Below are 26,404 nucleotides of genomic sequence, written 5' to 3' on the forward strand. Positions count from 1 at the left end.
CAGTTTACTTCAGAGGCTACATTACTTCTTATTCTACCACTTCAGGATCACTTATCGTTCATTCATTTTGACAATGAACACTCATTTCTATAGCGTGTAGCCCCGAATTGCCCCATTCTTGAAGCGTTATACTGTACGTCGTGTATTCTAAGAACAAATACCTCAACCTGACATTGAGCTAGATAGTAAATTGCTTCAGATCTTTTACACCACATCGTTATTTTGATTTGTACGCACTCTCAATACACATTATCAAAAATACTTCTTTGGTGAAGTAAAAAAAGATTTTCTATGCCGTTTTAAACACGCCTGGATTCCAATTAAATTTTATAATTATTAAAATCACGATTGTAGGAGTTTTATTTATATCTGAAGGTTAAACGTTGTATGACGCATTTCCGGTAAATCAGCTGCACGCAAAGTGAGCTTCACCGGTAGTTTTAGTGAAATCGATTTTCTCTTTTTTCACTGAGAACCTCCCCAAAAGTGTGCCAGAAAAGTTGGTAACTAGTTTTACATGAAACTATCAATTAAACTGTCTCCACTCACCAAAGAAAATAACTCTTAAGAAATAAAGAACAGATTTACATCCATAAATCTCATCATATCACCCGCTCCACCTGAGAAGCTTAAAAAAAAGAAATAAAATTAAAACTTGCTGATAGAATCGTTTTTAATAACTGGGTTAGTTTGGACATTTTCCAATTATTTCAAGTAGACAAAAGGTTGCTTTATAATCTCCTTGCGAAGTGCATTAACACTAATTCTCCTAACCACATAACCTCTCTCTCTTGGCCGCCCAAATAGAAAATGATAATTACTTTTATAATTGTACTGACGTAACACAATACAAAAAGAGATGGAGCAGGTTATCTTTGCTCGGATCAAAAGAGAGAAAGAGATATCTTCTTTTTCTGGTTTAGTTCGGGTTAAAATTAAAAAAAAAACTTCTTCCATTTATACTTCCTTCAACTGTACTCAAGAGGACCTATTGCAATCTTGGACTGCAGTTCGCTGAAAAATCCATATTTAGCGTCTGCCTCCCCCTGACAATATCTATCCATCATAATCCAAAAAACGAAAGATCTCTGAAATAATTAATATTTTATCTAAAAAATCAACCGAAACTTTTGCGATTTCACCAAAAACGACTCAATTGAATTTAAATTTTCGAGATATTGTTTACGCAACATCCATAACTTTTGGAAAATATGGTTATATCTACAGGGGGCTTAAATTATATCCCTGATTTTATTCTTCTTATGGCAGTAAATGCAATGTCGACTTATCTTAGTTATTTTATACCTCATTAGCACTCGTTACAGGAAAAATCGTTCTAGAAATAAAGGAATTTTTAATTTTTTTAAAATAATATAGTTATTCAAGAGCCTTAATTATTTAAGGAGTTTGCAAATCTGATTTCCCGTAATATTGCTCACTGTCGATACCATATTTCCCTCAAAAATCAAGTTTTCCGCTAAAACTAAAATAAAATCCCACTGTTTAAATTAAAGAAAATAAACTAAATTTCCTGTTAGGTACATACGCCTCGAATAAACATACATAATATATAAACATGGAAATAAATAAAACTGTTTATTTTAAAAAAAATAAAAATAAAAAAAACAATCTAGAAGGCTGTGTAAAGGAAGATGGGACATGTAGTGGATACGCCCTCGGCATACCATGTGTACGACCTTCAGCAATGAGTCACCGCCTTGAGAGCATCCAAAACGATTTCTATTATAGGCCGCCAGTGTATGTGTGCGTTAGTGTGAACGAGAGAAAGATAGACGGAGTGGTAGCTGTTACTGTCGAACTATCTTAGGAATAGATCACATACGTGGAATGCATCTACTAAAATATAGAGTTCAATGAGTCATTGCTATAAAAATTCTTGGTTTAAAATGAAGTCGCCTTAAAAATAAAAAAAAAGTAATAAAAATTAACATCAAAAAATTCATTCTTTATATTACTCATCTCTGGGAATTTAATTACTATAATAAAGAAATTAAATTTTTGAATTAAGCAATTTTTCTGAGCGATTTACGATGTAGAGAAACCATATTTGGGATTATTTTGTAAACGTTGTTAAATGAAATGAAATAAAGTTTTAGTCATTAAATTTTAGCTTCAATTAGAAAGATAGAGAAGGTTCTATTTGCCCTTCCTAATGGCTGGAAGGTTATTTTGCTTTCCAAGGAAGAGATGAGAACCTTCAGCGCTCGTAATTTTGATGAATGGATCTTAAGGTGTAAGGTTACAGAGAAGAAAGATAACTTTAGTTGAATCTTAGATTCACTTAAACTACTTGATATTACAGCGACTAATTATGGCTCGGAAGTTCAGCTTATCCTGCGTGAACAAATGGAAGCAAAGATACGCCGGAATATCACTACAATGCTGCTAAAGCAGTAAGAAGTCAACATGAAGGGTTCCACGGTCTTACTTAAGACCTAATTCTACCACCATCTTCTAAAGAAAACCCCAGTTATTGGCTTTGGTTTTCCGGATTCTTTCACTTAACAGGACCTTTGGGATCCCTTAACATTCCATACCAGGAGCTACTAATCTGAAAGCGATCCTTTAAAAGAAAGAAGAGGAAACCGCCTCTTCTTCATTCTAATTTCATCGAAAAATATTCTAAAAGAAGCTAAAAAGTTACACATTAATAAAGAATACATAATGAGTCTGTTTAACCTTATAACCTGCCCGGTTTATAACAATGATTTATGTAAATTAAACAAAATGAGTGAATAGTAGAGAGAAGCAAACTCTGAAAACACTCGATTAAGAGTTAATCAGGGAAGCGGGCCGAGAGAAATGTTTGCCTCTAATTAAAAAAGAAGCGAAGAAGATGTTTTATTTAAATATTTAACAGGGAACTTAAAAAAGAAATGATAATAATCATAATAATAATGAGGAAGAGTATTGTTAAAGCGAATATTATGCATAATAATAATAATAAAATGGTGCTATTTGTTGTGCGAGGAGGTTATTGACCTGTTACTAACACAAACTTGGTAGATGGTTATAATTACACCTATCTGTCACATGTGGGACCCCTATTTTCTAATATTACTCAAATTACCTGCACTTCTATATTTATTTCTCTTATTTTATTGTTTCATTTTTTCTCTTGTTAGAGGGAAGTGATTATTTGATTAAGAAGAATAAACTTGATATCTTGAAACAATTGTTACTTCAGCATCTAATCTTCAATTAATAATAACATTGATTTGTTTCGGTAATTCACGTTTCCTTAGATTATTAAAAACCTATTTATAACAGCTAACGGAGAAAGAGAGAGCAATGAATTATAACTAGATTATAGAAATGACTTCGGAAAATCTAAAAATCAAGAAGGTTTCAGTATCTCAATCCAAAATTTAGCCGAACAATTTTCGTGTATTCTGATACTGTGTCACAATGTAAAAACTGTAAAACTTTATTAAGTGGGCAAGCCAAGACCCGCAAAGCTAAGATGTATTGTTGGTTTAGTGATGTTCGATTCCCCCTGACTTAGGTCTTAGATTTTATTTAACAGTTAATATGAGAACTTTATAGTAAAGTATGTTTGCTATCCGCCTCCTTCCACGACGTATAATTTGGTATTTGGACGTAAAGCCCGCCTGTAAAAAAAAACAGAAAGAAGTCTAAGAAAGTACAATTTTAGTTACAGTTAGATACTTATTTATATACCTAATTAATTTGTTAATGATTAAAGAAATTTAACAGTAAATATCTTACTGTTATTAGAACATTTAGACATGAGGAAGGACATAAGAGGCTTACTAGAATGAAAATGGTACTTTGGGTGGATCAACGGACTTGTAACAATGTCGGCAACTCTCTGAAACGTTTATAGAAACACATTTCTCTGACTATCAAGCACAAACTCTCTTGAACTCCTGCAATAGATCAAAATATTGGACCCTTCCTACTGCAAGTAAGCTGTAAAAGAGCGTATCATTATAGTTAGCCATTGTGTTCTAGATGCATGCATATAGAGAATGCAGTCAATACGATACTCCTTAACACTCTTATCTAACAATGAATAAATAATTGCATTATTCCGTGCCAATATTCTCGTTGCATAGAAGGTTATAGTTCAGAAAGATTAAACTCTGTAATCTATAAAAGATTAGTTGAAAATACCAACTGAGCTTTTTATTGCAAACAAGCGACCTCATCAGAGACATTCTAATGGTTTTATTTAAAATTTTGTATCGCAAACATCTTAGAGTAAAGGATTCACATTTCAAAATTGACCAGCAAATTTTTCCTCAGCATACAATCCTCAACTTTTTATAAGAAAAGGAAATCCTTACGAATCCTTTTCCGATTCTTCCAAAAATTTTCCTTAAAAGCCAGATATTTAGTTCAAAATAATAATAATGAATGAATTTTACAAAATGGCTACTACGATTTAAACTTAGTATTTAGATTGAATTCCAAAATTATAACATTTATTTCAATTATTTGTTATAGAAAAATTCGTTGTATAACGAATATTGCTGTGATGACGCTCTCTCAAGTTATTCTAGAAATGGTTTGAGCTCGAAATCCGAGAAAATTTAAAAGTTGTAGTTGAAAAGATAGCCGTGTATATGTCGCACCAGATTTGTTTTTTAAAAAAATGAATCTATGTGTTGTAAAATAATAAAAGTAAAATTGATTATGTAATAAATAGTTAGTAAAAGAAGAATACAATAAGGATGGTACATTACGGAAGGTTACAGAAGAGAATGGCTTGCATTTATCTGAAGGAATATATAAATGTATGTATTGCAGGCGGACTGGCTGTAAAATGTGAAAGGTATTCAGTGAGAAGGTAGATGAGCATGTGTGTGTGTGTGTGTAAGTGATGTTACTCAATGCGTGCTCATCCTTGTGAGCAGTAAAGAGGGACACTACCACGAAGAGAGAGAGTGTGTTAGATAGGCTATACAGGTGAGAGTAGAACTATTAACCACACTAGAAGAGTACAGTGTTGTCGAGGAGATGTTGAAGCTGCACAACGCCGTTAGAGTGGAGCAACTCCTGGCCGCTTCCAACATCGGGGGCATAAGAAGACTTACCAACTCATTCTTCTCCGAACAATCATTTTCTCTTTCACTCTAAACAACTGTCTGTTTAAATATTTTGCCAACCTATAAAGCATTCAAAAGTGTAGCTCAATGGTATTTCATGGGTAAATATTATTGATAAAGTTGGTATCACTTCAGGGAGTAAGGATGGAAAAGAAGCTTCCGGATTTTAATAGTTTCTTTTTTCCTGCCTTAACTTTTTATTATTATTATTATTATTATTTTAATAATTTAAGGCGCGTCAACATCTAAGGTTATTGGCGCCCGGAGCTTTTTTCAGTGCACTGCCGGCCTCCGGACAGTGTTCTCTCATTACAGACAACACTGTCCATCACCGGACAAAGAGCTGTAAGAAGCTCCTAGGAAGATTATTATTACTACTACTATTAAAGTAATCGCCTATTTTTTCAGGCGGGGCTTAACGTCCAACTACCAAATTAGGTGGCGTGCACGAAGGCGACTAGCAAACATAGTTTACTGTAAATTTCTTTTATTAACCATTAAATAAAATCCAAGGCCTAGGACCGGGAATCGAACCCAGCACCACAATACATAGCAGCTTCGTCTATTATTATTATTATTATTATTATTCTTATTAGAAAGTATGGTATACGGTTAGATTTTCCCATTTTTCCAGAAATGTAGGGTTTTCTATTAGATTAGAAAGAAAAATTGTTTACAAATTAGCATGTGTTGGCTTTGAGGCTAAATGTAATCATAATTTCAAAAAATCGAAAAGCGCGCAATTGGATCATTTGTTTATGTGCAAGCTTTTGATTAAAATCAATTATCTAATCCTGTTCATATTACGCAATTGATTTTTATAATTTCTCTTATATGTCAAAATTATCACCAAAAATACCAATTTTTAATCACCTGTATGTAAAAAAAATGAAAAACAAAAATATATAAAAAAGGTTTTTACAAAATAGTCTTTGTGTATGTAAAAACAAAAAAACAAAAATATCTAAACTGCTGATCTCATTTTTTCCAAGATATTTTTGGAAATCTTAGAATATCGGCGGCTGATTGGTTGCTCCAACTTTTAACCGTAATTCTCCCTCACCCTCTCCGAAATAAAAGCTCCTGTGATAATGATTTATCGTATCGAAGAATTTATATCGTATAAATCCAGTCCTACCATTTTTATAATTACAGAATTAGTCAGTTTATATTAATTATTATTTTATTTTATTTGTTTCAGAGCAATTTTGTGGCCACCACAACAAATGTAAGTACCTTGCAAAATATAAGTAAATTTTTTTAAAATTTAGACAATTTCTTATCTTAGTTCTTTCGAAACAAATCTTGCCTTAAATAATTTGTCCTTTTTTAAAATTTTAATATTCGATAATAATTTTGCATCTATATTTTAATACTTATAATTTAGAACAATAGTTATTTATTTAACAAGTGTGGAAAGTAGTACTTTTCCTCACGCGAGGCAGGGTTTGCACGCACGAGCGAGCGGAAGTGCAAATTGCCGAGTGTGAGGAAAATACTTGACACTCGAGTTAAATATTATATTTTTTCTGCAACCATTAGATTTATTAACTAAAAAAATTAAAAATTTCATTTTTACAGTCTACAAAAAGTAATTTATTTATTATAAACATTTATTGTTATATTACAATTATTTACATTACTTACGTATTCACATTACTTATTACATTTTCTGCTGTTTCTTTTATTGATGGAGGAGTGTTTTCTAAACAGGAATCACTAGAATCCATTTTAAATTTCTATAAGGTAACACTATAATCTTTTAAAATGTTATAATTAAAAATATCTAATTATTTATTAAAGTATTATTTTTATTTCTATATTCCTTTCAATTTTTATTTTATTTTTTAATATTCGTTTTTTAATTATTTAGTTACGTTAAATAAGCTTATTAAAGTTTTACAGAAAATATTTATGTTAATAACAAAACTTCTTATATCAAGGAAGCACAATAAAGTTTTTCCACACACTAGTGCGGAAAGTGACACTAATGGGAATTTTTCCCCACTAGTGTGGGAAGTTGGGCATTACACAGCTGATTTTAATTGAGTAATGAGAACATTCCTACATGGTTGCAGAAAAAATGATTTATTTTGAAATAAAATAAAAATAAAACTATAAAAAAAGAAATATTTCCAAGTCTATATTCGCCATTTGTAATGCTTACATTAGTAATAAATAAAACCGCCTTTATTCCACATCTGGCACAGCGAACAGCTGGAGCATGCAACAGGTGCGCCAAGTTAAGACGAAAAACGGCTGTCCAGGTTGTCAATATTACAGTTTAATATTCTCTGATCTATTATTGAACGTTTATATAAATATAGCGCGGGTTTGCTGCGGAAGCGCGAAGGTTTTGAATGTATCTTTAGATTTTATGACTTCCGCTCTAAAAGGGCCCTGCTTTCCGTTGTCATCTTCCTTTCAGCTAGCGACCTCCATCTTCTTACATTTTAACTTACTCGAGGCGTCCTCCAACTCGATTTGCTAATTTTACTTATTTTTTCATCCTTATTCTTGCACTTTTTACTTAAAAAAGTATTGGTACCGTTTCATTTTAACCATATCTGCTATCCATTTATCTTATTTTTCTTCCTTAACTAGTCCTCTAGCTCTAAATCCCGAAAAGAAATATTCTCCTTAAGATTTTACTCGCTCAAACTCCTGAAACATTAAATTTTTCTGATTTGAACTTTTTGTTTTTCTTATAAATTCAGAACTAATGATTTTGCAAAATGTTCCTAGAATTCATTATTTCTGTAACTGCAGTTAATCTTAGTATTTTGTCAGATTTAAAGGCTTACTTTACTTCTAGCCTTTCAAACATAAGATCAACATTGCGTTGTACTAAAAAAAAACTTTATGTTAATTGATGAACAGAATTCAATCTATTCTTCTAAATTTAAAAATCTTCAATTTAATGGACTTTCTCAGTTCAAATAATTATTTTCTAAAACAAAATGGAGAATAAATCTCTTGATTTAATGAACTTCATTTTAGATTTACGCATTCAAAGATTATTGATTAATTTACATCTCTACAAAAAGCGAGAATCACGATTTTTGCCTTAGAAGATGTACAGCTTGCGTTTTTTCCAGAACTATTTGAGAGAAAAATTGTAAAAAATCTAATTGACCTACGACCTTTTAAAATGATTCATCTTAACCTTGGCTCACTCTCAAGATGATTCTTTTATTCTTATTTACTCACTTATTTATCAAAACTTTTCTTTTATAAAAACATTTATTTTTGTATTGGCTCCTATTTCAATGAATTATTGAATTTTTTTTGTTTGTAGCGTGCGCAAATTAAATTTTGGTTATGAACTAATAATGTTGCTATTAGTGTATAACATCCTGTAATACTCCATTTTGTTTAACAATACCATGAATTATTATTCGCTATTTTTCATTATGAATAAAAATATTGCTGTTCATCTTCTTGTTTTCTGGCTGTACAAACCAGTGATGTGTGTCCTGGCCTCCAAGATATGTTTCCTCCAGTCGTCCCTAGTTTCAGCAACTGCCATCCAGTTTCGTAGTCCCAGAAAATCCCTCGCTTTCTGGGCAATTCCATCATGCTATTCATTTAGGAGGAAATCTCTGGCTACATGGCCAGCCCATCTCTGCTAGAGAGCTGCTTTGTTTGAGACGACATTCTTTCTACGTTGCCAGATCTCGTGCCTCCAACATATTGGGCCATAGTTTCCTCTCCAAACACCTGCAAACGGTGATCGTCTGTCTTTGAGTTGGCCTAGGTTTCTGAGGTCTATGTCAAGTGTGAGGTTTTGCCAGTTAAGAATATCTGAATTGTTTAAAAAAATAAATAAATAAATAAAATAGATTCAGTTTAGAGCAGGGGCCCCAAACTTTTTACACAGGGGGCCAGTTCACTGTCGCTCAGACCGTTGGAGGGCCGGACTATAAAACAAACTTTTTTAAAGTAAAAAAAAAAACAAAACGGGAACAAATAGAATATTTCAAATAAAGAACAAGCAAATTTAAATCAACAAACTGCCCAGTATTTCTGTGGGAATTATGGGCCTGCTTTTAGCTAATGAGATGGTCAATGTCCGGTTTAGTTATAGTGCTTTGGACTTTCTTCCTATTACTGGCTGTTATTTTACACTGCTACCGGAGCCGTGACGCATGCGTCCCGCGTCACCGGAAGTAATACTGTACGTGAGCGACACCGCCACAAACCTCCAATGAAAGAGGTACCCTTCCGGAAGTGTGGCGGAGGCCCGGATAAGTGGCCTCAAGGGGCCGCATGTGGCCCACGGGCCGTAGTTTGGGGACCCCTGGTTTAGTGGTACATTGATTTTTTTTTTTTTATTCAAAAATTTACTGCAATTGGTGGCACCTAAATTAATTAGAAAATTTGCAGTTTCTATTAATTTTGTTTGGCCCTTTTTGAATTATACTGATCACAAGACACTTCTCAGACGGACTACCGATATTTCTAGGGGCCATATCGCCGCTTCACCAAGTCACAGTAAGCGAAGATAAAAAAAAAAATTAATCGATAACACTATTTAACTTTTACAATAGCGAACAAATTCTATTAGTGACCAATTATCTAGTTCGCTTTGCACCTCATGGGAACATAGCTAGCTTATTGTAGCCCAACCGTTGCTATATACGTATAATGTTCTCTTTCTTTGCCGGCTAGTAAACGAAGATGTCATCCTAGAGCTAGAAGGTGGCCTGGGAACATTCATTATCTTGTTTTGTAAAGCAGAAATACATATCTCATCCATAAAATTGGATGAATACCATTAAATGAGGACAAGAAAACATGCGATTCCGTTATATAAGAGCCACTCTTTGGAAAACATACACAGCATAGTTCACAAACAGATATCACCATTGTGATTGGATGTTAGTACTGTGCTATAGTTTGATAAATTTATCCAGCACTTTTTTGTCAATATTCAATTTTTTGTTGTTGTTATTGTGCGTGTGTATTTGTTTTCGTTTTGTGATAACCATAACGTAAAAATTTTGTTCTCCATTCACTGTAAAAAAGAGACAATATGTTGGGAAGTCGTTCTTGTGTATTGCATTTATAGTTTGCCGTCTTACGAACAAACACAATGAGGACCATGGTAAAGTTGGAGTGATTATGAATACAATTTTTATAATTTACTTTTCTTTTTTCCTTTCATGTTACGTAAATCGTGAACAATACTTGCGCAATTAATGTTAACAATTTTCATGTCCAAAGTGAATCACTCACGTGACCTTACCGCCATTTAAGTTAAGTAATGACTATTTTTTTTTTTCAGGCGGCAACTTACCGCAACTTACTTAATAATTTGAAACTATTTATGCGCAAAAAAATCAGCTGGTTAAAAGAAACGACAAAAATTTATTCAGTAATGTGGCATTTCCGTTCAATCGATTTCCTTTAAATTTGGCATTTTACTAATATATTGAATTTATATTAAATATTACCCGGCTTAACAGTCGTTCAATTTATTAAAAAATGAAATACTTTTCTCCCTCAGAACGGTTTTAATTAGCATTTTCCTGGCCAAATGTTTACACAATAATATACTGATGGACAAAATTAACGCACCACCCTTATTTTTTTTATGATTTACAGTTTGTGCAAATTTTGGACTTTCAAAATATTGTTGGCTGAAAAAATAAGCCATTTGTAACTATGGCCATCTGAAGAAGTTAGGCCTTCTCTTACCTCATCTGTAAAGAGAACTCTCTTCCGTTGTCTAAAGTCCAATTCACATGTTCACTTGCAAACTGAAGCCTGGTCATTTTGTGAACTGTGGTAAGGAGAGGGCCACGAGCCCTCTAAGCCTCTAAGTCTGGCTCTAAGGTTACTTTCATTAAGTCTTCTTCTAACAGTCCTACTGGAGATGGAAACATTTCGGACTTGCCTTATGAGACTTTTTATCTCATTTCTCGTTATGCTCCTGTTTCGTAAAGCCAGGTGCCGGATGTACCTATCGTCTCTCTCTCTGCTGTACATCTCTTCTTGAATGACCTCTTGTCTCCCTAAATCGCTTTAGACAAGTGATGTACGTCCAAAACAAAAGCGGAAAATAATTTATTTAATTTTAACTAAACAAAAACTGAGTGGTGCGCTAATTTTGTCCATCAGTATAGTTATTTATTTAACAAGGGTGGAAGTAGTACTTTTCCTCACACGAGGCAGGGTTTGCACGCAAGACTTCGCTCGCTCGTGCAAGTGCAAATTGCCGAGTGTGAGGAAAATACTTTACACTCGAGTTAAATATAATATAAATTATATTTTTTCTGCAACCATTAGGGTTATTAACTAAAAAAAAAACTAAACAGGAATCACTAGAATCCATTTTAAATTTCTATAAGGTAACACTATAACCTTTTTAACTGTTATAATTAAAAATATCTAATTATTTATTAAAGTATTATTTTTATTTCTATATTCCTTTCAATTTTTATTTTATTTTTTAATATTCGTTTTTTAATTATTTAGTTACGTTAAATAAGCTTATTAAAGTTTTACAGAAAATATTTATGTTAATAACAAAACTTCTTATATCAAGGAAGCACAATAGAGTTTTTTCACCCACTAGTGAGGAAAGTGACACTAATGGGAATTTTTCCCCACTAGTGAGGTAAAGTTGGGCATTACACAGCTGATTTTAATTGAGTAATGAGAAAATTCCTACGTGAAAAAAGGTTTTTCAACGTGTATTTCTGTAGTGCCCGCAACTTTAAAAAAATCGCGGGAATTTTTGAGGAAATTGTGAAAAACGGAACAAACAACATTTAGTTAAGTTCCAGTAGTATACCAGAAGTTGAATTTTAGTCTGCGATCTTATTACCGGAAGTGGAGATAGTAACCAAACGGAATGCCATGTTTCTCTCGACTTTTCTCCCATTTTAGATAAACCACAAACACTTACCAACTAACTATTCTTCACCTTTCAAAACCAGTTTAGTTCTAGATTAATACAAATAGCTAATAGTTAAGACGATTGACATAAAAATGTATTAGTAGTAATGTAAAGTTTAAACAGTGAATATAAGGACATACTTAGAGACAAAAACAAAAGAAAATATATAAACTCTTAAGCATTAGGCATGTCGTAAATAACAGCTGTAGTTTGATTCATCCAAGATAAATCAAAGAGTCTGCGTGTTTCAATAAACTCAGCTGCTGGACCAGATAAATAAAACATCTTTTTTGTACATATGTTTGTAAACTGTCTTTATAATTTTGTGGAAGAGTTAGAATAAAAAGTTCGCCACCGTAAAGATCTTTCTGTGTTATTGCTTTTGTTCTTTCTGGAAAACAGATGACAGCTTCTACGTTAATTTTGTATAAATTAACCGCAGCCATCTCGGACTCACAGTAGCTTCCACAATAGTGTTTGAAGATAATTTTGATCAATTAGGCGCTGTTATTTTCAAATATTAATTTATTTAAATCATTTATCTATTTTGGCAAGTCTCGCTGTTCTTTTTTGAGTTTATAAAATATATTTTTATGACCTTATCATACATGTTTACACTAAGAGCTCCAAGAGAAATAAATTTAAACACGTTCGCGTCATCATTTTATATTTCTGTAGATCCTCGAAAATCTGACGCTATTTCATTATTTTCATTAACTGAAATCTAATTTGAAGCAAAATTTTTTTTTTTTTTTTTTAATGATTTAAGGCGCGTCAACATCCAAGGTTATTGGCGCCCGGAGCTTTATTCAGTGCACTGCCGGCCTCCGGACAGTGTTCTCTCGTTACAGACAACACTGTCCATCACCGGACAGTGAGCTGTAAGAAGCTCCTAGGAAGAGAAAATCTAAGGGTCAGCTGCTGGATTCGAACCCGGGACCTCCGCGTGGGAGTCCAGTATGCTAACCTCATAGCTAATCCCTTCCCTTTGAAGCAAAATTATTTGAATTTTGTTTATAATTATTAAATAAAAAATTATTTCACACTATTTTCTATTTACTTTAAATAAATAAAATATATAAAGAAATAAAGGTAATATCTAAGTAACAATTCTACCATTTATGGGTAGGCAATCCGCCAGGTGTGGTATAGCATCAACACACAAAACGATGCACCCAAGTGCTGTAACCTTGCAATGATGCAACCCGTAATTAATAATAATTATTTTTTTTATTACAAGTAATTAACTGCATTACCCAGTTTAATAGCAGTGTCGCTCTCCAATAGAATCTGCACAATTTCTTAATGTTAAAAGTATTTATTAATTGTGTATTATATACCAACTGAAACTTCTTACATAAAATTTCTTAATATATAATAATTATGGAATATATATATATATGGTGTACTCGAAATAATTAACTAAATTCTTTATTTAATAGCTGTAATTAGGTTTAATTATCAAAGGTGATAATGTTCAATGTTATATAAATTTATGGAACACGTTTTGTACTATATTTCACCGATGAAGATGGAATCGTGTAAACCATACAAGTGAAAGTCAAATTCCGTGTACCTAAACTGATAAATCAGTCTCTGATGATGATAAAAAATCCGAAGCCGATCTGGAATAGAAAAGAAAATACAAAACTAAAACAAGAGTACATACAGAGAAAAGTATTCAGTTCTTGATTGGATAAAGCCCCCAGGGTTACTTCCGTTGTTGGAGCAATTTTGCAAATAACTTTAAGTAGAATTAATAGTTAAGTTTCGTAATTTACATCAAAACACCAGTTCAAGAAACTCCATCAGAAATCGACTTCGAATGCTACATCAAATTTCTAAAACAAACTTCTAAAAGATAAATTAGATAAAATAGGTTCCCTACTTTATAGGTTACCTGCTTTATAATTACCTAAAATATTTTAATAAAACTGGATAGATGTTTCAAGATGAAGTAATCCTCTTTTTTTATTTTACTTGTTGCTGTTTTTTGCTGGTAAATAAGGAAAATAATAACAAAATGTCACGTAATACTAATTTATGCGCAACGCGAGACAATACCTGAAATTTGTTTCTTTTTAACGTATGCAAGTTTAAAATTCAAATATTCCAATGTATTTTTAGGGATTATTTAAATTGAAAATTTCTAAACTCTTCTTTTATTTCTGTTTTTTTTTTAATATTTATAACATGGACACTTTTTTAAATACAAAAGATCTGGAATAAACCGAGATAACTTATGCAGGTTTGCTGTTAACATGGTATCGTCCGTTTGGGGTTTGGACAGCCTATTATTAAAAACCTTATCAGCTGTAACAGGAAACGATATACAGTAAACTGTACCACAATAAACAATGCGGGTCTCGCCTCAAACCGCTCGGCTACCAAAGTGGAGTCTTCTTCTCTTTGTATGTTGCCCATTTACGATCGTATTTTAACAATTTTCTGTATTATTATTTTTTGTTCTAGCACCACTTGTTGACAATAATAAAGTAATTAAAGATCTCGATAAAAAGAATATATCATTAACTTTTCAAATTCGTACTTTGGGTGATAAATATTTGATTAAAAATTAATTTAAAAACATTAGATGTAAAGTTATGAATTTAGGGTAAACCCAAATTTAGGATACCTCACTAGTCAGAAAACAAGCTCACCAAATTAGTCAACCAAAAGTTAACTCATTCGAGAATAATAAGATATTGAGCACACTCTCCTGAGGGTCTGTCTTTCTTTTGTAGTTGAATGCAGTAAAGAAACGCCGGCATTACAAGTGGGTTTATTGGTGCCGATTAAAATGGGTTTCAATCCTGAGGTAGATAGATAGATAGATTAAACTAGGGCGGCCTCAAGGCCTACGCCACTACGACCCCTTTGGATCTATTGTGGCTCCCACCACTCTAGAGCTCACTCTTCTTTCGTCATCGTCCTTTTAATCAGACTCTTGATGCTGGAGAGCGACTCTTGGGTAAAGCTCACAGGCCTTGGTTTTTCCTACCCGAGGAGAAACATCCTTAGCCCAGACAAGTCCCTCACACTGACACAACACGTGCAGTGCCGTTTTCTCCTCCTCTTCCTCACAGAACCTACAGAGGCTATCATCTGACTGGCCTAAGCGATGCATGTGTTTCCTGAGCCTGCACTGGATCCTGAGGTATAAATTTGGTTGATGGGTTATAAAACTATGGGGACTTGGAACTTCAAAACGAAAAGTTTGTGGATTAAAATAGAGAAATACGCTACTGGGCAGAATAGCCACGCACCCAGTCTGTGTAAAAACTAATTTTTAGAGACAGGAAGTAAATTTCAAAATATTTCCGTTAAAAATTCAAAAATCTATCACAAATATCATAGCCCACTAAATAATGTAAAGTGCCTATTTTTTCAGGCGGGCTTTACGTCTAACTACCAAATTAGGTGTCTTGCACGAAGGCGACTAGCAAACATACTTGACTGTTAATTTCTTTTATTAACCATTAAATAAAATCCAAGGCATAAGACCGGGGAATCGAACCCAGCACCACAATACATATTAGCTTTACAGGTCTCGCTTGTAACCGCTCGGCTACCGTGGCACCTCATTAAATAATGTATAAATCATTAATTGGATTTTTGAAAAAGTTGAGCTCAGATTTTTTTTTATCGTATTTTGGCCATATTAATAATGTTAAGCACCATATTATCCTTCAACAAAATGTTGATTGTGTAACAATGATAAGAGAAACCATGGTAATTGGGTTGTGTTAGATGTACAAACATCTAACGGTGTGTACATGATATGGATCTATAGTAGACGTGGGAATAGATTCTAGCCCTTAGATAATTCTTCATGAAGAACAAGAAGAGGAAGAACGGTGTCCCCCATCAATCCAATTCGCCTACCTACCCCTCTTCCTTAATGACTCACCGACAGTTTGATTTCATCCTTTTTTCTTCCACCATCCTTCTTCTTGTTTTCCTTTTTCTGTCTCCTCTCTTCCTGCTTGACTATCTAAATCTCTTACTATCCGTCTCTCCATCGTATCCACCACTTCTCAAAGAAAAAGAACCAACCTTTTTCTTTCATTCAAAAAACCCTTCACACAATTTATTGCCTACCCTACGTTCTTGTTTCTTCCTTTTTATTATTTCTTTCTTTGGTTCTCTATGTGTTGTCTTTCTTTTATTTTTTATCTAATTCTATTATTACTATTACAATCAGAGAGGTAGCCGCTTTACATCCATCTATGAAGAAGGCGAAGAAGTAGCTATATACTACATGTAAAACGAGTTTGATGGCAACCGTGTCGGTATGATAACCGATTCCTTTTTATACGACACATTAACATTAATTCGAATCACATTGAAATATTTGACTGCATTTGTTATTTTCTTTAACATTAGACGACACTTCAATTTTTCATTTCATTCTTTTTATTATTATCATTGTATTTTTATTATTCTTTACGTTTTTATGGTGTCATTAGGTAAAAGTAATTTTCTGTTGTCTACAATGGTTTCTTCTTTTATTTATTTTAATTTTTTTATCGATGGTAATAACAATTTTGGACACAGTTTTGAATAATGCACAACCTTCTGAATTGAAATAATAATTTTTAAGTTAAAAAAAATAACTCATTCAAATTGAATTAGTCTAATTTACCTACAGAAAACTGTACTTGATTTCTGCCATTTCCTCGCTTTCAGTGTTACCAATTTTTTCATGCAGGCTTTCATTGCCAAATAAAGGACTATAATATTGACAAATCGTTAAAACATGTATACCAACTGCGTTTTACAACAGACTACCCATATTTAACAATTAAATTTTAATTAAAAGACGTTCTATTTTTTTTAAAAAAGAACACTATAAAAGACATAATTACAGCGAACACATCATTAAGATAACCCATCTTTTTTTATGGCACAAAACAGCTTAAATATTGGGATGTGAATGGACAGTCGCCTTTCTCTTGCTGCAATTCCCAACCTATCTAATTCTATTATAAACAGTTGGTGGAACTGCACATTAAGATGAACACAAACTACGAGGGTCGTTTGAAAAGTCCGTGCAAAAATAAAAACTACTTAATTTTTTGGGGTAAACCTTTTTTATTTTTCAACATAGTCTCCTTTTAGGCTTATACACTTCGTCCAACGCTGCTCTAGTTTGTTGATCCCTTCCGAATAATAGGATTTGTCCAAGTCTGAAAAATAGCCATTCGTTTCTGCAATCACCTCCTCGTTTGAATAAAATCTTTTTCCCGCCAGCCATTTCTTCATATTGGGGAACAAATAGTAGTCCGAGGGAGCCAAGTCTGGAGAATAGGGGGGATGTGAAACGAGTTGGAACCCTATTTCCATTCATTTTGCGACCACAACTGCTGAGGTGTGAGCTGGTGCGTTGTCGTGATGGAAAAGGACTTTTTTGTGAGCCAATCGTGGGCGTTTTTCTTGCAGCTCGGTTTTCAAACGGTCCAATAACGATGAATAATATGCACCTGTAATAGTTTTACCCTTTTCCAGATAGTCGATGAGGATTATTCCTTGCGAATCCCAAAAGACAGTCGCCATAATCTTTCCGGCCGAAGGAACGGTCTTCGCCTTTTTTGGCGCAGATTCCCCCTTGGTAACCCATTGTTTAGATTGTTCTTTGGTCTCAGGAGTGTAGTGATGTATCCATGTTTCATCCACAGTGACGAAACGACGCTTAAAGTCCTGCGGATTCTTCTGGAACAGCTGCAATCCGTCCTTGCAACACTTCATACGATTTCGTTTTTGGTCAAGCGTGAGCAATCGCGGCACCCATCTTGCGGATAGCTTTGTCATGTTCAAATGTTGATGCAAAATATTATGTACCCGTTCATTCGAGATGCCCACAGCACTAGCAATCTCACGCACCTTCACTCTTCTGTCATCCATCACCATATCATGGATTTTATCAATGATTTCTGGAGTAGTAACCTCAACAGGACGTCCAGAACGTTCAGCGTCACTAGTGCCCATATAGCCACTCCGAAAATTTTGAAACCACTTATAAACTGTTCTAATCGAAGGTGCAGAGTCACCATAATGTTTATGAAGCTTCTCTTTAGTCCCCTGAGGCGTTTTGCCTTTCATAAAGTAGTGTTTAATCAACACACGAAATTCTTTTTCGTCCATTTTTTGAAAATCACTCGACTTCCTCGATTCAAACGAATGCCAAACACAAAGAAATAGACCGATCTGGCTGAAACTTGGTGTGTGTTCTTCCAAGAGATGCTACTAACTAAACATAACCTCGATACGCGCCAGTGGTGCTATCTCTCTGACTTTGCACGGACTTTTCAAACGACCCTCGTAGAAGGAACACTCTGTAACATCTCACTTCAGAACTGCCTCAAATCGAATTTGCCTCAAAAAATTATTGTAATAAAAGTAATGAGATCTAAAAGGAAGAAAGAATATTGCAAATTTCAGCCATTGTTTTCTTATTTCTGGCCAACCTTTCAATCTAGGAGCTCTAGGACCTCTTCTGGGTCTATGATATTGGCAATTATAATATTCTTTTACATTGTTGTAAGGTTGGTGCACCTTCCATCCTTTCTGTTCTGTTTGTGTAGTGGGTAAGCAGCAACAAAGAAGCGAAATATCTCTTTTTAAAGTATAGATTGCTTAATAATACCTTGCCATTAATTTATCAAATTTACTGAAATTAAATACAGTTCTATGCTAGGCCGTGTATAACCAATGCTAGACCAGTAACTGTTCGGTGATTCGTTGAGGGCGATTTAACACTAAAAACTAAATCAAAACTTGCTTAAAAGAAAATACTCAAATTATCTAATGGCGTAAAACACGTATTTTTAATAACAAATAAAATTAAGCTATTGAAGGAAATGGTATAGCTTATACTAGAACAAACTGATTGTAAAATAAATAATGATTAAGAATTTAAGATCAACGCTTGAGATCTTTATAAAGTAAATAAATTTAAAAAAATAATAAGCTATAATTTCTTCATTTCAGTAAAGAAATTTAATCGCTAAAATGGTATATAATCAGAATCACTAGCCAGTTGTAATTATGCCAAACATAGACGTCAAACGATGAGTTGTTGTATTATAACAGGTCGTTAGGAAGCTGCTCTATTTATGGCGATAATCTATTATATTATACTATATTATACTTAGGCTCCCTTTTAATATAGTATTTTTAACAAGTTTGAACGTGTTTAAAAACAACTTTTTTAATATATTTGAATTATTTCCAACCAAAGAATAATTAAAAGTTAATTTTCTTCATTATATTTTAAAATAAGTACATTTATACTTTTTTTTTAATTTAATAACTTTATAAAAACATTGTTGCCAACTGTCTGTTGTAAAATAAAAAATTAATACATAATATCTTTATAAAGTTGACAAATTGGTTTGAATTTATTTAATATTTAAACAGTTTTGAATGTTAATTACTTTAAATAAAATTAGTTTTAGTGCAATAATAATGAAACTATTTAGTGTTTAGCACTACTATAAACGATCTATTAACTAAGTGAAGGTTATGAATAATCGAAAGCTTTTTCTTTTTTTAAATATTCTCCATAATTATCTTAAAATTTATTGGAGCGTATCGTGTGTATTACTTTAATTGACTGTTTAATAATTTCATTCAAAAGATAATTGCACTCTATTCACGAGTAGTTCAGTCAAAAGAATCGTGTGCTTACATTTAATTTATTAATATCGAAACTCGGGGGGCTTTTTTCCAACATCTTCCACTGCTAGTTGCGGAGCTTAAGATTCTTCAGGGATTCTAGTGGTCCAGTATAGTACTGCACCTAATATATTCTTACTAATCATTATTATTCCAGCTGGTTTATACATCGAATCGTTTCGGGATATTTTCCGAATTAGGGACTTTCCTGATTATTCAATTGCAGACGCCCCATATTAAGGTTTTATTTTTGGTGGACATCTGCAATTCTTGCTGGAGAATAAGTCCAATCTCTTCTATCGCCTCCTCCTGGGGACTAGACTGTAGATCGAGGAGACAGTGAAGGTGACTTAACAGTTTCAACACCTCCAGATATTTCCGAATTTTTCTCAGCTCTCGAGAATCCCGAATTAGCACCGAAATGTTGATTTTACAGTAATCTTATTTATTATTTTTATTTCCACAATTTTTTGTAGTAAAAAAACCAAAACAGAAATAAAAAACTAATTTTTTGTCGGTTGCCCTTGGTTGACCTTTTTTTTTTCTAACTATGTAAATGAGGTTTAGTCTAGCCTCTGTGGGTTGTACTACTTAGTAATCTACTAGAAACGGACCGTTTGTGGCAGTGGTTTTTCTCTGTGTTCATTGTGGCAAAGAATATTTGACCTGAAAGAAATCAACGATTACCTAGGTAATAAATCTTAAATAACCACGTAAAACATTATTGTACAGGCTGGGGAATATCGCGACTCTAGTTTCGTAGAAACTGACGTTTCGTGTTTATTGCTGAATGCTTCTTCGTGCTGGTTGTAGACCGAAATGGGTTCAAAAAAAGTTTGGGATAATATTTCACACGACAATGTCTCACTGTAATCAATTATTACAATAGTGATTGGCTACTTCTGAATTTCATTGAACGTTTCAGTTCTCCCCAACAGTCTTATACAGCTTTTCCCTTTTTTGGAAACAATTGGCTAGTTTGGTAGACCAATTTATTTGATTTTATTGATTCTGATTCTAGACAATAGGATTACATTTGCTTTCACCAAATTATTGTTATAAGAAACAGCAGATATTCCAATAATGCCGGATTTTTTTACCTTCCAAACTATTCAAATTAGATAGAAGTTCATGTTTTTTGAAGTTATGGAAAACAATTACCATTATTTTGGTTTGTTTTCTATTTAGTGGAAGGTAATTTCTGGGTTATTACATTTCTTTTGTCACAATATATCTACAGTTATAATTTTTCTTTATGCAACTACAATGGAGAAATGGGTCGAAGCGCTATTTCCTCGTTGGCTATGTTAACTGGTTTCATTGAAGTTCTTCAGGTTGGAGAGGGGAACAATACCTGTGTTGTAGAGTTACATTTTGCTGAGAATAATATCAACAGAGAAGATATTAGCTAAGTGGTTAGCGTACTGTATTCTTAAGCGGAGCTCCAGCTGATGGTTCTTAGATTTTCACTTCCTAGGAGAGATTCGGTGAAGGATAGGGTTGTATGTAATGAGAGAACACTGTCTGGAGGCCGGTTAATGCACTGGAAAAAAAATATTTCGGGCACCAATGATCTTCTTTCCAGCCATTTCCTGGAAAAAAATGTGAAATTTGTACTTAAAATGAAAGTAGATCTATGTTTTGAGGAGTGACGTTACTTCCTGACAAGCTCCAAGGTAAAATGCCAAACCGAAATATTTTTTGGAAAAAGGAAACTAGGGTTCTTGTTATAAAACTTTAATTTCTATTGTAAATCATTATTTTTCTGCAACCATGTAGGAATGTTCTCATTACTCAATTAAAATCAGCTGTGTAATGCCCAACTTTACCTCACTAGTGGGGAAAAATTCCCATTAGTGTCACTTTCCTCACTAGTGAGTGGAAAAACTTTATTGTGCTTCCTTGATATAAGAAGTTTTGTTATTAAATATTTTCTGTAAAACTTTAATAAGCTTATTTAACGTAACTAAATAATTAAAAAACGAATATTAAAAAAATAAAATAAAAATTGAAGGAATATAGAAATAAAAATAATATTTTAATAAATAGATAGTTTTAATTATAACAGTTAAAAAGGTTGTAGTTTTACCTTATAGAAATTTAAAATGGATTCTAGTGATTCCTGTTTAGTTTTTTTTTTTAGTTAATAACCCTAATGGTTGCAGAAAAAATATAATATTTAACTCGAGTGTAAAGTATTTTCCTCACACTCGGCAATTTGCACTTGCACGAGCGAGCGAAGTCTTGCGTGCAAACTCTGCCTCGTGTGAGGAAAAGTACTACTTCCCACACTTGTTAAATAAATAACTATTATTTTTGCATCCAGATGCAATTTTTGTTAGAATAATTATTTGGAGTGAAGTGCTCTAAGCATGCGATTGGGACCCACTTTGTAACTTAGTGATAATAGTCGCTCAACTTGAAGTTTCTATTGTACTAAAAAGAATTTTTTCGTCTTTTAAGATCGAAAGGAGTTTTAAAAAGGAATCGAAGAGGGAGTTTTTTTGAGAAAATTCCAGAAAAGAGAAAAATTCTCTCATTAAATTTTGGTTTCTGTTTCAATTTGAAATTTCAGCGACATTTAGAATAATATGTAAGAGAATTTTACAGGAAATAAGTTAAAAATTTGAAATAAATTCGCTGCCCTTCAATTAAACCTGACTAAATTTAAATTTTTTAGGAAAAAATTATTAGATAAAATTTCGATAGGCAATTTTTTTTATGAATCGAGAGTTTAAGAACTGCATTTGAGAGTCGTATGCATATTTTTGCTTAATTAAATCAGTAAGTTTTTAAAAGATGTCTCTACTTTTTGAAAATTTAAGATTTATTTTGAGAAAATTATATTATTATTTTTTGTTTTTTTAAATAAATGAAGCGCGGTAAAAATCCACAAAAAACGTGGGAACTCTTTGTTTAAATAGGTAATTATTCGCCATTAATCACTACCCCCACCTCGAGCCCCCTCTCTCTCATTGTATTGTAGTGCTGCTTCCTTTTGAAAGACAACAACTAAAAAAAAGAAAGAAAAAAAAAAAGCTACACAAACCATAAGTCCAGCCATTAGCTTTTTAAATTAGTGTTTCAATAAAGTAACGGAAGGTAACAGAAACACCATTAGTAACAACAGCTGTACGCCAGCCAGTTCTCTACTATGCTTACAAAACTACATGCAGAGAGTTTGCATGTTATTTCCTGCACTATCCATTGTTCTTCGCCGTACTGCTATTCTATGTGCTTGTAATTATGACGTCATACAATTGCCGGAACTAGTCAATGTAATAATTTTCTATTGTCAAAAAAAAAAAAAAAAAAGAAAAGAAAATTCTTTACAATTTATTTGAAAAACTATTTGAGATCGTAAAGTAAAAGATTCATTTTATTTCTGTTCAAAACTTATCTCTTTTTCAGAGTGTGGATAGTCTGAGTGTTAATATGGGAAGATGCGTTTGGATGGCTTGGATATGGTAAAGATTGGAACGCTTAGCTAGTCCAGTTCAAGTCCCTACATCCAGATTAGAGCTGGTAAGGCACTGGAGAGCTTTTCTGTTCATAAGAGGATCTATCTGGATCGTTTGTCGAATAGGCTTTTTGATCATTCGGTAATGTAAGTTAAGTTCCTGTCGCCTGAATCGGGAGTTCCAAAGTAAGGCGATTCTCGAGGTACAGTCCAAGATATCGCAAACATTGTCCGCTGGAGGGATTGTTGATTGTATTAGAAGGGCGGTTCCACCAAAAAGGGGAAGGAACGCAGGCAATCCAAATGCCCATTGTTCCCCTCCCACCCCTCATCTCATCAGAGATACCGGGGTTTAGAAACCAATCCGGCTGAAAGTTGCCAGATGCTAATATAATAAACTAATAAAGTAGTAACAGGACACTAGGAAGCATGGCGACTCAATCACCCAGTGCACTGAATGCCACAATCTCTGGTAGGGAAACATTTAACCTCCCGAGGACGAGGACTCTAGAGTAAACAAGACACACCTCTACAAAGAGCCGCACAGTCTCATCGGACTCACCACAGTCAGCGCAGATTGGCGACTGAGTAAGGCCACATTTGAAAAGATGGTACGCTAAATTCGCATGCCCACTCAACACCTGAACCAACTGGGTCCGCTGGAGGGATAGTAAAATGGTTAAGTTATGAGAGAGTACTTTTTTGATTCAGTAAAGATTTGATCTCGTTCAACAAGGTTCAAAGGAAATGAAGATAGAAGTGGATTATTGCATTGATTATATGTTATTACCGTTTCATGTTAGAATAGTCGTATTGTCTGCATAGGAGTAATTTGATGAGGTAGATCATCCGTGATACAGTGCGGATTCTTTAGGGAACTCCAGCAAGGAGTTGGGTGTATAAGAAAAGAAGGAGTGTCTTGGTTAAAGCGATCTGGACTTGCAGGCAGTAAGTGAATGATGGACTTGAGCTTAATCAAAAGACATTGATGCTACACTTTGTCGTTGAATGCCTTTAAACGTTAAATTAATCTTAATTTTCTGTGACAAAGAGCAGTGCCTTAGCCAATTATTAGGTTATCGAAACAGTCAGTAAACAATTGCTTCCTTTTAAACACCTGTCCTTTATTACTTGGCGTTTTATTACCAGCAAATTTGTCGAACAACTCAGTTTGGAAACCAAATAAGGCTGGATTCTAAAGAATTAAAAGAATCTCAAGATCATATTAAAGAAAATAAAAGATTTCCTCCTTACTTGACCCATAATCCATTGCTATAATTAATTCACCCGGATCAGTTTAGTCGGATAGTCTGATTCTATTTACTTCCAACTGCACGGTTACAACTGTCAAGGACGGTCATCGCTTGTTTTTCATCCGGTAAGGGCGTTCACCCGAAGTATGTCTCTTTATATAAGAGGAATTAAATTTAAAGCTAATGAAGATTTTTAAATAACTAGAAGATTTACTATTTTTTTTAAAAAAAAAAGAAACTGTATTTGGTTTATAATTAAGAGCCTAAGTTCATGTCTACAATAAACTTGCGTTCATAATCACAAAGAATCAAAAGAATTTAAGATGAAAGGTAAAGAAATACGAAGAAAAAGATGAGACTGAGGTTAAGAAAACATGTTCTTGGATGCTGTACCATAACCGGTCTTTGATGCCACCAATATATTAGTGTACAGTTTTACATGTATCCGAAATGAGACTTCTTCTCTGGTCAGATGATACTAAAAGAGGAAAAGGTACTCTCAATTTAGAAACGGAATTTCAAGGGAATTAGATTTGAAATATGTTTACGTTGAACAGATGAATTCCATTCTCAATTCAAGTTTCCAGATCTAAGGTGGTTTTAAATTGATTCTTAAAACGAACTTAAATGTGAAAGAAGTCTTTAAAATAGCGAAATATTATTAATCGATATAAATTTGATTGATAAATTGAACAGTTCTCTAATTATTTCTTCTTCTATTTTTTAGTCGGTTCGAGTTAAAATCAGGGCGTTGGCAATATAAGTAGTAACATTCCAAAACACTGAACTGCTAGCCTCACACTAGAGAGGAGATCACGTCGTCACTGTCTTGTCGGGTTGTCAGAAAGTGTTCTAGAAGAAAAGATTACGAGTTACCGAGGATTTGCTGCGTGTAACTGCAGGTTGAAGTGGAGTTTCCTGAATCGGGGTTTTAGCGGTTTGAGTGATAAAAGGAATGTTAAGATCTGCGAGTAGTGAGTCAGGTTAGAGACAAAAAAAGGAGCGCTTAATATGGATCTAAGTATTTTCGTTTGTAGAGTTTGGGTTCTTCGGAGGTTGGTGCGTCTGGTTGCAGCTCTTTAATTTTTTTTTTTTTTTTTTTTTTTTTTTAAAGTCAAAAACTATTTCAACAATAATTCTTTTTTACTATTTTCCAATAATCTAGCCAATCTTTATTTTTATCCCCCCCCCCCCCAAAAAAAATTAAAATAAACAGTTGAAAAATCTAAAAATAAATTTTGAAGTAAAAGTGTTGTTTTTACGAAGGGTTAAAAATATTTAAGTAGGTTAATATGCCAGTGAGTGAAATGAATTTGAATCATGTTCTCAATAAAATGTTATCTTCAAAATTGTTTGCAGTCGGCATTTTAGTCTGACATTTTGAATGCATAAAATTTAGAGAAGACATTTTACTTTTAATAAATTTTGTTACTAGTATATGGGAATAGTTTGTGCTTTTTTATATCTGTAATTAAACAGAATAATCGTCGACTTTACTACTGGGCGTAATCGCTGTTTGGCAGAATTACAGTAGCGATGGACTGATTCCAGTTCTGGATCTGAATATTAGATCGTAAAATAGCTATTTATCTAGTTCGTCGAAGAGGGTAAACTTTGGTTTTTGAGGCTAATTTTAATTAATTTCCTTTACTATTATAAAAGAATGTTCCTTTGAATAAACTTTAATCAATTTAAGGCGCATCAAGATCTGTACCACCACTGAAGCTTTTTTCATTGCACTTCTAGCTTCCAGAAAGTGTTCTCTCGTTACAGACAACATTCTTAGGAAGAGATAAATCTTAAAGCACAACAGCGGATTCGAACTCTGGTTTCCAATACGGTAACCACTTAGCTAATCCCTTCCCTTCTTTTCCCTACAATATTACGTTGAATACATTTATTTTATTTATTACAAAGTTAAAAAAGTGCCAGTGTTTCACAGCAGGTTAAATCTATATAAATAAATATTTAATTAAAAAGACAAATACTTGAGAATAAATGATTCCTTAAACTTAAA

The 26,404-nt window shown here is 33.3% G+C and overlaps 1 protein-coding gene and 1 long non-coding RNA gene across 5 annotated transcripts in view; one reads left to right on the forward strand and one right to left on the reverse strand.

Annotated features, from left to right (window-relative positions):
- Positions 1–26,404, reverse strand: part of LOC141457024 (Krueppel-like factor 6) — a 268,145-nt gene that overhangs the window by 233,895 nt on the left and 7,846 nt on the right. The gene's annotated exons all lie outside the window — the stretch shown is intronic.
- The window catches only part of LOC141457025 (uncharacterized), a 203,032-nt gene that overhangs the window by 140,343 nt on the left and 36,285 nt on the right, over positions 1–26,404 (forward strand). The window contains exon 4 of the long non-coding RNA XR_012460168.1: positions 6,295–6,321. This is a non-coding gene — a long non-coding RNA (uncharacterized lncRNA). The remainder of the gene's footprint in view (positions 1–6,294; positions 6,322–26,404) is intronic.

Source organism: Rhodnius prolixus, unplaced genomic scaffold (assembly GCF_049639745.1).
Source record: "Rhodnius prolixus isolate KJV_2025 unplaced genomic scaffold, Rpr scaffold_10, whole genome shotgun sequence".
NCBI lineage: Eukaryota > Metazoa > Arthropoda > Insecta > Hemiptera > Reduviidae > Rhodnius > Rhodnius prolixus.